A 10,919-nucleotide genomic window follows, 5' to 3' on the forward strand; every position below is an offset into this window, starting at 1 on the left:
AAATAGGAATAACAGTTCTTTACTATATACATATATATATATATATATATATATATATATATATATGTATATAGTAAAGAACTGTTATTCCTATTTCCCACATCTTTGACTAAAGGCCCTTGATTTCAAAATATAATAACTTGGAGGGAAAAGGGGTTATATCTGCCACTTCAAGGGGGGGCTTCTGCCTTCCTTAGCAGACACCTGTCTTTCAAAACCGAGACAGTATGTTATCCTCATTTCAGTAGTAAGTTACATTTGACTCCTAATCAATACTATTTCTTTTGCTAGCTTTAATATAGGTACCTTGATATAGTGCACTGTTCTATGTAACCTACTCTTAGTTCCTTTAATTTTATACTGTGTAGTAAGTAAATCTGATTAAAATCTTTTGTCTGTTACCTCCTGTCTGTTTAATAAATAACTCATTTTATAAATAGACCTAATGTGCCATCCTTAGAACTTGTGGGCCAGCGTAATTTCTTAAATTTAAGCTGGCAGGGCTTGTCTAAAGCTTCCACTCACCCTGTGACATTCCCCAAACTGGAGTGGGGGCAGCCAGATTCAGCACAGCCAGATCCAGTGGTTCCTCAGAGGTCTATTCCTTGTCCTCGAATGGACCCACAGAGGCTCTCCCAGCACTTGGCATTCCCTGCTCACAAACTACCTGTGGCTGCTCTTGCGTGATGCTGGTGGCACGGTGTGGCCAGCACTGGCTCCACTCATCCTCAGCTTCACCACTGAGCTTGCTGGCTGCACAAAGTAGTCCCCAGACCAGTTGGATATCCCTGCAAGGAGATTTGTGGGGAAAGACAAAACAACCCAAGAACCACCCCAAAGCCACTGTCAGCAGCAGCTGGTGGCTCACCCAGAAGCACTGACCCTAACCAAAATCCGAAGTGGAGGTGACACAGGCATTCAGGACACCCTCACCAATGTCCCCACAGAGCACCCTCAAATGGAACAAGGACCTCCCCCCACTACCTTTGGGACCCCCAAATGAGGGCAGGGAACCCCTCCAGCACACCTGAGGCCCCCTTAAAGAGTCCAAGACCCCCAGAACCCCCCCAATAGGACAGAAAACCCACCCTGCACCCCTGGGATCTCGAAATGGGGTCTGGAACCCTCCCAGCAGGGTTTTGAGCCTCCACCCACACTTTCACCTCAGCTCTCCAGCTCCCAATCATGCCATCATGCTTGTGCTGGTGGGTGACAATTTTGGGGGTTCATCTCCCCCCCAAACTCCCCTACTCTGCCACGCATGTAGGGCTTACCATGCTCCTCCAGAATCTTCCATCCATCCATCTTGTTCATCCCTATCCTATGCCTGGGGGAGGTGGGGGTTCCCACCTGTCCCTCTCTGTTCCCCCACAGGGTGTCACTTTGCCCTTGTTCTTGCAGCAGGGATAGTCATCATCGAGCTTGTCCCCTTCAGGGTCATGGAGGAAATTGGGTGGAGAGGGCTTCTTGAGGGGGTGGGGGCCAGGGATAGATGGATGGACAAACACCTCCCTCTCTCCAGTGGGGTCATAGATGGATGGATGGACGGATGGATGGATGGGCAGGCTAGATGGAGAGACAGCAAGGTTGGCCAGCCATGGGCCATATGGACAGACAGACAGCAGAGATGGCCAGGCCAGGGGGACAGATGGCAGGGATTGTCTGGACAGATGGATGGATGAACGGCCAGATGAAATAATGTTTGGGCTGGATGGCTGGAGAGATGGACAGCAGGGGTAGCCAGGATGAAGGATGGATGGACAGCTGGATGACTGACTGGGGTGGTGTTATGCCCTGGTCTGCTTGGAGGGTTTAGGGGAAGGTTGGTTGATTTACTCTGCTGGTGGTGAGTAAATGTGTGGGGAGAAACAACAAAATACTCAGGAAGTTCAAGAACAAGCTTTTATTTGCAAACTTGAGAACATTAAGGTAGAATAAGGTACTGTCTTGGTTTGAAAGACAGGTGTCTGCCAAGGAAGGCAGGAGTCTCCCTTGAAATGAAAAAAAAATGCAACCCCCCTCCCTCCGAATTATTATAATTTTGAAATTAAGGGGCTTTCAGGCAAAGATATGAGGAACAGGAATAACAGTTCTTTACTCTTTTATATATATATATATATATATATATACATATGTATGTATAACAAGACAAACAAACAACAATAACTATGGCATTAACAGCAAACAATCACAAACCCAGTCCCAGCCTTCTCGGCTATCAGGCCCCTTCCCCTCGGGTGCAGTTCCGCTCGCAGCCGGCAGGGGCGCTGGGGGCTCCCGGTGAGCAGGGCAGGTGCGATGGTTCCCCCGTGGCTGCAGGGGGCGCTCCGGAACGAGCTCGGGGAGCACGCGGCACTGGTGGCCTGGGATCCTGGGAAGGGATGGGACAAAGGCTTCACAAACCCCTGGGCAGCCGATCCCGGTGTCCGGCCGGACCCTCAGGAACAGCAGGCTAGAACGGTGGGCTGGAACGGCAGGCTGGAACAGCAGGGATGAGCACAAATCCTGGGGGCAGATGAGATGTATCGAATTCCGGAGCTGCAGTGGGAACCCCCGGAGGTCTCAGCAGGCAGGACATGCAGGGCTACAGAGTAGCGGAGGCTCGAAGCAATGGCGGGGGCAGGGTGGCTGCAGCCCAGCTCCCAGCGGGGCAGGGAAAGGCGGGCTTGGGAATCCCAGGGTTTCTCTGGTAGAAGGAAGGCAGCCAAAAAAGCAGAAGCCTGCCATGCTGACAAATCCCTTCCCGCCTCTCTCCCTGTCCAAACACAGAGAGCTAACAGCCCACATCCCCAGGTGAAAAAGAGTAGCCCATTGGGCTCCTCCCTCAGTGGCCAGGTCTTTTGTTTCTCCCAAGCACCCAGCAATTTGTTGCCCTGGCAACATATATAGGGAAAATTTCTCAAGAGAAAAAAAGAAAACAGAAGGGGAACTCCCAAAAGCCCCAACAGGTACTTAGCAAATCTTAAAATGTAGCCATTTTTGTTACTATCTATAGTAATGTGCAGAAATTCACGCAATGAAAAGCCAGTGTCCATAAAGGAGACAGAGGAGTCCTACAACTTTATTCAAACAAAGGGAGAGAGTCCACTGGGCACACACACCTAGTATCTCACTGGCTGAGATACTAGGAAGGTACAGCCTTTCCAAACCACATGCCACATACTCCCCTCTTAAACATATCATTTCCATCCAAAGTTCAGAAAGTCAGGCTTGTGTAGATCCATTTGTCTGTTTCAGGAGTCAAACTGTTCTGTAACAAACCTGTAGCTTGAAGTTGGTAGAGACATTAAGACTCATTTCAAAGACCCGTACCCTCACCCATGGAATTGTTTGTAAAGACATTAGCATACATCTTTCCTATCAGTAATATAAAAACATAAAAATATCATTAAATAAAACGTATAAGGGAAAAGAAAGAAAGGATAAGAACAGAACGGTTATATAGTTACCACTCACCAGTGGGGCCAGGGACAAAACCTGGTTGTTGCAATTTCGATGTAAGTTGGTCAAGTGATGTTCACAGCCTTGATCTGTCAGGGGTTGAAGAAGCCTGCAAAATGCAATGTTCAATAGGTTAATATGTGCTCCAGCTCCATGGGAACAGGGGCAGGGGAGTTCTACACTGTATGATGTTCCACTTCAGATAGGGCACAATTGTTTTGAGTCCTTAACCATTAACATTCCAGTCTCTCAGAGATGGATGGCTGGACAGATGGAGAGAGCAGGGATGGCCAGGTCAGAGGGAAGGATGGGCAGACGGATGGATGGGGGTAGGACAGATGGGAGAGAGGACAGATGGTAAGTCACCTGGATGGATGGACAGACAGAAGGACAAAAGGACAGATGAATGGATGGGCAGATGGCTGAGTCCCAATGGACATCTGTGACAAGGGGTATCCCTCAGGGGTCTGTACTGGCACCAGTGCTATTCAATATCTTCATCAATGACACAGACAGCGGGATCGAGTACACCCTCAGCACGCTGGAAGATGATGCTGAGCTGAGCAGTGTGGGTGACACACCTAGAGGACAGGGCCATCCAGATGGACTTGGACAGGCTCAGTCAGTGGGCCCATAGGAACTTTATGAGGTTCAACAAGGCCAAATGCAGGTGCTGCGCATGGGTCAGGGTAACACCCAGTATCAATCCAGGCTGTGGGATGAACAGATTGAGAGCAGCCCTGCCAACAAGGATGTGGGATGCTGGTGAGAGGCTGGACATGAGCTGGCCACGTGCACTGGCAGCCCAGAAACTATATCCTGGGCTGATTCCCACAGCATGGGCAGCAGGTGAGAGGGGGTTCTGCCCCTCTTCTTTGGTCAGACAGGACCCCACCTGCAGCTCTGGGTTCTCCAGCACAGGAAGGATGTGGACCTGCTGTCCAGAGGCTATGAAACTGCTCTAAGGGCTGAAGCAGCTCTGCTCTGGAGACAAAGAGCTGGGGATTTTCAGCCTGGACAAGAGAAGGCTCTGGGGAGAACTTAGAGCCTCTTCCAGTGCCTAAAGGGGCTCCGAAAGAGCTGGAGAGGCACTTGGGACAAGCTGATGTGACAGGAAAAGGGGGAATGGCATCACACTGATGCCTGGCAGGGTTAGATGGAACACTGGGAAGAAATTCTTCCCTGTGAGGGTGGTGAAGCACTGACATGGCTTGCCCAGAGAAGCTGTGGAGCTGAGAAAGTGTCACTTTTACCCAAGAGCATCCCTGGACCAGTCTTGAGACTTGATGCCAACTTGCCTCGCTGGCAGCCTTCTAATCAGCTCTACCAGCAGGACATTTCCAAGGCATTATTGTGAGTTTTGCTCTTCTCCTTCAGGAACCATGTTCCACACCCAGAGACAAGCCTGTACCAGGAGGGGCTGTGATGGCTCCCATCAGCTGTCCAGGTCAGAGAGATGCAGGTAAGGCACCATGGAGGAGACACTGACTGACTGTCACTTCTCTTACATTAACAGGGTTTAACAGCAGGAGGGAGCCAGGGCACAAGGGCCCATAAGATCAAAAAAATGCATCAAACAGCAGCAGGAGAGGAAGAAAAGGTGCAGATCACCAGGCTTGGACAGTGCTTTTAGGTAGCATCTGCCAGAAGCACAATTACAGTGAAAAGCATTGGGAGGTCAGGGAGCGACTGAGAAAAGTGCCCAGCAGAGAAGAGAGCCCAGGGAGACAGGAAAAGACAGAGAAAGAGATGAAAATTATGGAACATGGAAACGGAGGCCACTCATAGTGTGCAGGTCCTGGAGAGAAACACTGTTGGTTGAGCAGATGATGGGGAAGAGCAGTAATTTGGCTGGTACTGCAAGTTTTACACGATTTGTGAAGGTGTTTTTTGATGTCATATATGCCTGAGAAGGTAAGAGGACAAGACACAAAGGACTGGTTTCTGCAGATGCAATACATGTAGCTAAATAAATAAAATAATTTCTCTTGGTAATTGAATACTATAGTGTCTTTCCCTTTCTCCTAGGCTGGTGGAGAAGTGACTTTTACACAGGTCACCAGACCATGACTGGTGCCAAGAAAGATCTCTTCACTTGGGTGCTCATCTGGACCCTGTTCCTGCTCACATTCCCCACTCCCAACACCTTTCTCACTGGACTTGGTTTCTAGAAGGCACAGCAGTCCCAAGCACTGGCACTGGAGATGAAAGAGGATGCTTCCCTCATTTTGGAGTGAATTTCACAGCAGGCTTGGGAGCTGGGTGCTTTATACTTTCTGTGAGAAGAAATGCCTAAATATTTGTCTTGGTTTTTGCCTCAGAAACTGATTTCAGGTCTGGGCTGGCTGAGAAATAGACCAGAAGGTATACAAACTGCAGCGTGTGCGAGACACTGCAGAATCATCTTCAAGGTGAAGTGTTGTGTTTTTTAATCAAACTCCACTGCCCAAGTCTGCCAGGAAACCAATTTCTTCACCAAAAGAAGGAGTAAAAAGAGTAGAAACCCACCTGCTTAACCAGACAGCCCTGTTGATGGGGACTGTCAGTGTCCATGTTTGCACTCCCTTGGTTCCCTGTCTCTCTTGCACTAGATGTTGCACTTGGAAGAACATGAGCCACACACAGGGGAGCTGAGCCTCTGATCCAGCAGCCCTGGAGACACTCTGTTCCTGAGAAATTTTTTTCCCTGAGATCTCTGCATGCTTTTTCAATACAGGTTTACAAAGCTCCCACCTTTCTGCATCACAGGGGAGTGTTCATAAAGGAAGTTGTTGCAGTTTGAAGCTGGTTAAGCACCAGGCACCCACGAAAAACTATTCACTCATTTTTCTCTGCCATAGCTAAGCAGATGAGGGGAAATTAAAACTTCATTTTCATGAGTTAAGGATTATTGAAAAAAAAAACCACTTTAAGGCAAAACAGGTTCAAAACTTAAGCAGTATAAAGAAGATTTATTATTAACAAAATTGAAAGTAAAAAGGGTAATGAGAGCCAAAGAGAACTTTCAGAACACCTTTCTTTCCCAGTCCCTCCCTCTTTCCACCAACTACACAAGGAAACAGAACATAAGGTTTTGGTCAGTATTCCACGTCTTAAAAATCTTTCTTCAGTATGCTTAAGGAAGAGAGTTTCTTCTGCTGTGCCGTGGGATCCTTCCCACAGGAGATAGCTCTCTGCGAACTCTTCTAGTGTGGTTTTAACTTTTACAAGCAATAGTCCCGCCCAAACCTGCTGCAATGTAAATCCCTCCCATGGGTCAAGCAGTCTTCCCACAACTGCCTAGTGTGGGTCATTTTAGTTCATGTGGTTTAGTCTTTTAAGGATGAGCTATTCTAGTTTTGAAGTAAAGGCTCTCTTCCTCTATCTCTAAAAGCAAGGGTCATCTCTCTCTGTTCGAGTTCCTCACTAGATTACAGCTTTTCAGTGTCCACGTGCTCCAGCGTGAGTACTCTCCTTCACAGGCTGCGCGTGGATCTCTGCACCCCCCCCGTGCACCTCATGAATTACAGGGAAAATGTATTATAGTCTTCACCACAGCTCGCAGGAGAATCTCAGCTCTGGCTCTTGGAGCATCTCCTCCCTCTCCTTTTTTTCACTGACCTTGGTGCCGTTGTGTTGGTTTTCCTCATGTGTCCTCACTTTTCCTTCTTCTCTGACTTGGAAGAAAATTGGTGTAAGTTGCAGTTGAGAGGTTGATCTCATCTGGGCTCCGCATCGGGGAACTGCTCGCTGTGTCTCTTGCTGCTGGCCATGTGGTCCCTGCTGGCACCGCACAGCCGGCCCTGGCCACATGGTCCTCACGGGGCAGCTCCAGCTTTGGAGGAGCCCGCCTGCAGTCCTGGCTTCAGGAGGGCTCCGGCCGTGCAGCCCTGGGCATCCCCCACTGGGATGGGTCGCAGCGGCTGCCTCACCACCCCTGGGGAGAAGAGAAGAGCGCTTCCCACGGTTTTTCCTTTCTTAAATATGTCATCACAGAGGTGTCACCAACTTCTCTAATTGGGCTAGTAACCTGCCTATCATCAGAGCCTTCAGCGATTGGCTCTCTGCTGGACACAGAAGTTTCGAGCAGCTTTTCTCCCACCCCCACTAAAAACATACTGTGTTAAACCAACACAGAAGTCTTGACTTAAACGAATTTTAAAAAACCCCGTCTGTTTTTTCTTGCATGGTCAAACTCTCTATAGAATAATCAGAAGCACCACTTGGGACTGGGTTTGGTCTGACGGTTTTATTGTTTCAATCATAAATGTCAGGTTTAATGGTCAACATTCTTCTGAGATGTCTGCAGCCTTTGATGATCACTGGCAGGTTACGGTGGGAAGCTTGGTGATGAGTACTGAAACAGGTCCCTACGCTAGCCATGCACTTGAAATGGTTGGCAAAGAGTGAGGCAACTGTTGCAATGCTGCAAATGTTGCTAGTTTTTAGTCCTTCTCTCTGGAGTTCCTCTTCTTCACTCTTGCACCATCCTCCCCTGAGCTTCTGCCATCAGGAGGCTCTTTCTCTCCCCGTGGGAACAGCTGAGCAGGTTCCCATGGCCATATCCCAGCTGGTGGTGAGAGTGCCCTGCATTTCCTGGGAGGTGGAATGTCTGGCTGGCTTCTGTTCAGCTTCTCCCCCTCCTCAGGGTGTGTGGGTTTTCTCCACCTCCTTGATTTCTTGCAGTTTCCTTGTGGCTTTAGACCTATCATTTTCTGGCACACTTGACATAACATGCAGAAGACTGAAGAAGCACAAGGCTTTGGAAAATAGATTACGGTTTTCCAGCCATGTTTGTCCCTTTCAAGCAGTGACTCATCTTTATACCCTCTCAGATGTTCATTTTGCCACTTTTCACAGCTGGCCCTTCTCAGAGGGCATACAGCTGGCAATTTACATAAGTGCAGTTTAGTGCCAGACAACGAGGGAGAAGAAAGGGCCTGTCAAACTGAAGGACAGACAGAACTCACCTGGACAAACAGTCATTCTCTCCTATGACAAAAAAGCAAAATCCACCAGAGAAGAACAGCAACAGAATCAGTAACAGGAGAGTGTATTCTGAACATCCTTTCACACTTGTTCCTACCTGGCATAGAAGAGTAAATATGTACTTTGGCAGAGAGATGTCTTAAGGCATCATTCATCTAGTACCACTGCCCATCCCTGGCCTGCAAAAGAAGTTATCTTCAGATGAACTGCAGGGGTTTTTAAAGCAAAACCACAGCTGGGACACATTGAAGGACACAATTCAACAACGCAAATCACTGAGTAGATTTTCACCTTCAGGAAGCAGTAACAGTGTCCTGCCTAACAGCAGAACCTTCATGTGCCAAGATTGTAACAAGGAATAGAGCAGTGGTTCTCCAGCCTAAGACATGTATGTGCCAAGGCCCAAATATTCTGGATCTGCACAACCTAAAGAGAGACCAAGACGACTCAAAAATTATCCTTAGAATCGTTAGGAAATGCCCTGAGAAAACTGTGTCACCAAACACAGGTTGAAGGTGTAGAAATAGATCACCTTGGTTCACCAAAAGCAGGTATTGCTGTTTTGGCATTTCAGTGGCAGAAAGGTGTTCTGGGCCAGCCCAGTTCTGTATGAGCCGAGTCAGGGCTGATCTTCACACTGGAGCCTCCTCTTACCACAAGGAAAGGGCAAAGCCCAGCTACAGCATTGACTGTACTCAGACTGCTGCACTCAACCATTGTGTGCATACATAACAATTTCCAAATCAGGATTCTTCTTCAGAAAAGTGTGGAGATACAGCTAGAAAGCAGAAGTGAGAGCACTGCTAAACTCATGTCAGAAGTAGACGTGCTAACGCTGCTAGGCCACAAACCGTGGCAATGAAATAGTCAGCACAGAAGAAAAGCATGCTTGGTATGTACCTGTGGTAGTTAGTGCTAGCTTTTAGTTTTGCGATGTTATTAGGAAACATAGATATGGTTGTTATAGTGATTGCTGCTTATATAAGAATTTATTTTTAGTAACTGCTGAAAAGGTATAAATACTCAGCTCTGTATGTATAAAATTGGCTTATTGCATCCAAGCAATCTGCCCTGTCTCTTTCATCGCCGATCGTCTCGCGACAATAAAAGTCTCTTTCCAAATAGAAAAGTTGCAGTGCACTTGTTTACATACCTTGCTCATCTTTCTGCCAGAGAAAGCATGACTTCTCCCCAAGCAGAGTCAGGACATTGGGACCTCTCAAAGGCAGTGTTCAGCTGATCAAACCTTGAAAACAATCACAGACCTAACTGTTGCAATCATGGAATTAGTGAAACAGGCCCTGAAGATCAAGACCAATTGTTCCCCCACCACTGCCAAAGCCACTACTAAACCATGTCCCCAGGTGCCACATCTACATGGCTTTTAAATCTTTTCAGAAATGGGGACTCCACCACTACCCTGGGCAGCCTGTTCCAGGGCTGGACGAGCCTTTCCACAGCAGTTCTTCCTGAGGTCCTATGTGAATCTCCCCTGCAACAACTTGAGGCCAATCCCTCTTGTCCTGTCCTGTCCCTTGTTCCCTGGAAGCAGAGCCCGACCCTCACATGGCTGCATCTTCCTGGAGTTGTGGAGAGCGAGAAAGTCCCCTCGAGCCTCCTTTTCTCCAGGCTGAACCCTCCCAGCTCCCTCCTTGTGCTGCTCCTTGTTCTCCAGCTCAGCAATGTTTTTCTTCTAGTGAAGCACCCAGAACTGACCCCAGGACCAGAGATGCTTCAGCACTGGCGGATAGTCACTGCCCTGGTCCCACTGGCCACCCTGTGGCTGGTACAGCCCACGTGCCATTGGCCTCCTTGCCCATTTGGGCACAACTGGGCTCATGTTCAGACGGCATGTGCCCAGGTGGGCAGGGAGATGAACGGTGTTATAAACATATATTATAGTATTGGCTTCTTGCAAAGTATTAAGGTAGATATTATATAATGTTAGAAATGCTTTTTGCTGTGTGGATGTAGTTTTCTCTCGTTTTAGCAAGAATGTTAGCAAGTGTGAGCAAGTAAGATAACCTCCAAGCAAGCAGAGGATGAGGCCCGAGAAGCTGCTAATCAACACTTTGTCCAGAGAACAAAAGGGCCCAAAGGCTGCTCTGCCCGGAGAACGGGCGGCCAGAAGAGTCCGAGAGCCGCTATCACCGCTCTGCCCGGGGGGCAAAGAGGCCAAAGCTGCAATCAGCCCTGACTGTCTGGAGAATTAAGAGATCCACCCTACCACCGACTCTCACCTAGCGGGCCCAACCCCAAGAATCAAAAGAAGTAAAACCACAAGGCAGAAGACTACGCATGCTCTAAAAAGGCGGAACCAAGGAGTGGCCATGCAGAACAGCTCCTGGAAAAGTTTTAATATGAATAGAGAACAGACAGTAAAAATGGTATAAAAAGGACTCACCTCTAGCATCAGGTGTGCTCTTGGCAGAGCGCCAAGGCACCCGGCCGTTATCCCTTTGCTTTATTTTATGTGTCTCTTATTGTCTTTATATTAAACTCTTTAAACT

The 10,919-nt window shown here is 48.2% G+C and overlaps 1 long non-coding RNA gene across 3 annotated transcripts; it reads right to left on the reverse strand.

Moving 5' to 3' along the window:
* Positions 1-2,484: 2,484 nt before the first annotated feature.
* Positions 2,485-10,855, reverse strand: LOC121658698. 3 transcript variants are annotated; one of them, XR_006014028.1, is made up of 4 exons: positions 10,637-10,657; positions 9,563-9,655; positions 3,457-3,550; positions 2,485-2,686 (listed from the first exon to the last, which is right to left on the reverse strand). It is a non-coding gene; the product is annotated as an uncharacterized LOC121658698 (long non-coding RNA). The 3 variants fall into 3 exon arrangements; XR_006014027.1 differs by lacking the exons at positions 2,485-2,686; positions 10,637-10,657 and adding an exon at positions 10,814-10,855 and having other exon boundaries at positions 3,042-3,550; XR_006014026.1 differs by lacking the exon at positions 2,485-2,686 and having other exon boundaries at positions 3,042-3,550.
* Between the last annotated feature and the right edge of the window lie 64 nt (positions 10,856-10,919).

Source organism: Corvus kubaryi, unplaced genomic scaffold, assembly GCF_017639235.1.
Source record: "Corvus kubaryi isolate FWS band 111438036 unplaced genomic scaffold, C.kubaryi_AGA036_p1.0 split3-37344, whole genome shotgun sequence".
NCBI lineage: Eukaryota > Metazoa > Chordata > Aves > Passeriformes > Corvidae > Corvus > Corvus kubaryi.